Below are 3471 nucleotides of genomic sequence, written 5' to 3'. Positions count from 1 at the left end.
CCCCCATTGAGCATGTTTGGGACTGGATGAAGCGTCGTCTCACGCGGTCTGCACGTCCAGCACGAACGCTGGTCCAACTGAGGCGCCAGGTGGAAATGGCATGGCAAGCCGTTCCACAGGACTACATCCAGCATCTCTACGATCGTCTCCGTGGGAGAATAGCAGCCTGCATTGCTGCGAAAGGTGGATATACACTGTACTAGTGCCGACATTGTGCATGCTCTGTTGCCTGTGTCTATGTGCCTGTGGTTCTGTTAGTGTGATCATGTGATGTATCTGACCCCAGGAATGTGTCAATAAAGTTTCCCCTTCCTGGGACAATGAATTCACGGTGTTCTTATTTCAATTTCCAGGAGTGTATCTCTCACTCGAAAAAGATGAGAGATCAACTTGAGTACGGGCAGCAGCAGGGGGTGGTCACTGTGGTGGACCGATCGGGGGACACGTGGGACGTGCACCTCGTCCTTTGGGTCCGAGTCCACCCCCCCCCCCTCCCCGTCTCTCTCTCTCTCTCTCTCTCTCTCTCCAGTGGCGGTCATTGGCAACGGCCTGAAGCTATATTTCTAAAGCCAGCAATGCCTGGAGTGTGAGCCACGGGTCACCAATTCAGCTTGCATCCGAACACAGCAATCACAGTCCCTATCCATACTAAAGGGGCATGTGGTCAGCACACCGCTCTCCCGGCCGTTGTCAGTTTTCGTGGCAGGAGCCACTACTTCTCAGTCAAGTAGCTCCTCAGTTTGCCTCCCAAGGGCTGAGTGCACACCGCTTGCCAACAGCGCTCGGCAGACCGGACGGTCACCCATTAAAGTGCTTTCCCAGACCGACAGTGCTTAACTTCGGTTATCTGACGGGAACCAGTGTTACCACTGCGGTGAGGCCGTTGGCGGGAAATAGCAAACAAAAGGTAATTAAGCACGCACTATAAAAACATTTACGAAGATCTGTGTATTCGACATGTAAAATTTTCGTTTTGTTATTACGATAAAATCAATAAAAACATAGTTTTTCTGTTGGAAGCAGAGTGACCAAAGATACTGAAGCGCCAAAGTAACAGGTACAGGCATGCGTATTCAAATACAAATATATGTAAACAGGCAAAATACGGCACTGCGGTCGGCAACGCCTGTATGAGAGAAAATGTGTCTGGCGCAGCTGTTAGATCGGTTACTGCTGCTGCACTGGCAGGTTACCAAGATTGAACTGAGTCTGAACGTGGTGTTATAATTGCCGCCGAGCGATGAGACACAGCATCTCCGAGGTCGCGATGAAGAGGGGATTTTCCCGTAGGACCTTTTCACGAGTGTACCGTGAATATCAGCAATCCAGTAAAACATCAAATCTCCGACATCGCTGCGACCAGAAAAAAGATCCTGCAAGAACGGAACCAACGACGAGTGAAGAGAATCGTTCAACGTGACAGAAGTGCAATCCTTCAGCAAATTGCTGCAGATTTCAATGCTGGACCATCAACAAGTGTCAGCGTGCGAACCATTCAACGGAACATCATCGATATGAGCTTTCGGAGCCGAAGGCCCACTCGTGTACCTTTTATGATGCACAACCCAAAGCTTTACGCATAGCCTGGACCCATCAACACCGACACTGGACTGTTGATGACTGGAAAAATGTCGAATGGTCGGACGAGTCTCGTTTCAAATTCTATCGAGCGGATGGACGTCTACCGGTGTGGAGACAACCTGCTGAATCCATGGACCCTGCATGTCAACAAGGGACCGTTCAAGCTGGTGGAGGCTCTGTGATGGTGTCGGACATCTGCAGTTGGAGTGATATGGGCCCCTGATACGTCTAGATATGCCTATGACAGGTGACACGTCCGTAAGCATCCTATCTGATCACCTGTATCCATTCACGTCCACTGCGTATTCCGACGGACTTGGGCAATTCCAGCAGGGCAATGCGATGCTCCACACGTCCGGAATTGGTACAGAATGGTTCCATGAACACTCTTCCGAGTTTAAACACTTCTGCTGACCACCAAACTCCCCAGACTTGATTATTATTATGCATATCTCGGATACCTTGCAACTTGGTTTTCATAAGAGAGCCCAACCCCCACGTACTCTTACGGATTTATAGACAGCCTTGTAGGATTCATGGTGTCAGTTCCCTCCATCATTTGAGACATTAGTCGAGTCCATATTACATCGTGTTGCGGCGTGCTCGCGGGGGCCCAACACAGGATTAGGCAAGTGTATCAGTTTCTTTGGCTCTTCAGTGTATAATCGAGACCTGTGTTCTGATGAAACTGTGAAGGAAAAAATGAACTAGAGAATAATGATGTCATCAGAGAAACTGCAAATGTTCGGACTAGACGAAGATTAGAGAAGGAATCAGTCGTTCTGAAGGTATCTTCCGAAATTAATTTGAAGTCGAAACTTCCTGGCAGATTAAAACTGTGTGCCGGACCGAGACTCAAACTCGGGACCTTTGCAAAGTCTCATATCAGCGCACGCTCCGCTGCAGAGTGAAAACCTCATTCCGGGTTAATTTGAAGTCATTCGGGTTCCACAGAAAACCTGTACAAGCGAGCTGTGGTGTCGTCCAGAGATCGTGGTGCTGCAGCAAAGTCAGCAGTGTGAATCGATACCACAGACGTTACCGAGGGCTCGCTACATTCCGCAACATACAATGGACAACACTGCTTCCAGACCACATCTCCCTCCCAGCACAACACGACCCTGAGGTCAATACAGTGTCAAGCATGAAATAGCTCAACCCAACTCGAGACCTCAGCAGACAGCATAACATAACCATGTAGGACAGTCATAGTTGAAGTTTCTGACGAACTCGTAAATGTTGCATTTTGCACTGCAAGAGATAGTTGTAAATTATCCAGTAATCCTGTGGCAAACAAGTGTGTCAAAACTAAGTAAATATTTCAATCATTTAGGTAATAAAGTGAACTAATATTTCATGTGTTCTACATTGATGCACCTACTACTAGAGGAATCAAAGAACCTACAGTGGTGGCCGACCGAAAACGGTTTCATCTGGTTGGACGGGGATGAAAATCCCGCTCCTTCCACTTGACTACCAATCCAGTGTGTTAACAATTGCAGCTACTCACTCGACGAGTATGACTGTTGTATCACACTACGTTAATGTCACGGCAGGCACACAGAGACCGAGGCGGACGCCTCCACGTCACGTCCAGATATGTTCACAGAGATGTGCATTCTCTGGCGTTAGAGGACGGCAAGATCCCCCGTGGCAGGTGGGACCGTGTGTCAGACAGGTGACGAAGCTTGGGGCCACTGAATCGATCGTGCACTAATTGATCTCTATTAGGGGAGCAACAGCGCGCACCAATTACAGTAACTGCCTCAAGCGAGGACCGTGTATGCACAGACTATGCTGCTGTCACATCTATACGCGCCTTGCATGCAGCATTCAAAAGCTCGCGCCTCGCAACAGTGGATCTGCTGCAGGGAAATTCATCGATATTTG

At 48.8% G+C, this 3471-nt stretch overlaps 1 pseudogene; it reads right to left on the bottom strand.

Moving 5' to 3' along the window:
• Window positions 1-770: 770 nt before the first annotated feature.
• Window positions 771-888, bottom strand: LOC126099715 (5S ribosomal RNA; annotated as a pseudogene).
• Between the last annotated feature and the right edge of the window lie 2583 nt (window positions 889-3471).

Source organism: Schistocerca cancellata, chromosome 1 (genome assembly GCF_023864275.1).
Source record: "Schistocerca cancellata isolate TAMUIC-IGC-003103 chromosome 1, iqSchCanc2.1, whole genome shotgun sequence".
In the NCBI taxonomy this organism is placed as follows: Eukaryota; Metazoa; Arthropoda; class Insecta; order Orthoptera; family Acrididae; genus Schistocerca; species Schistocerca cancellata.
Note: the sequence above shows the minus strand (reverse complement) of the source record. Positions and strands in the feature narration are given on the sequence as shown.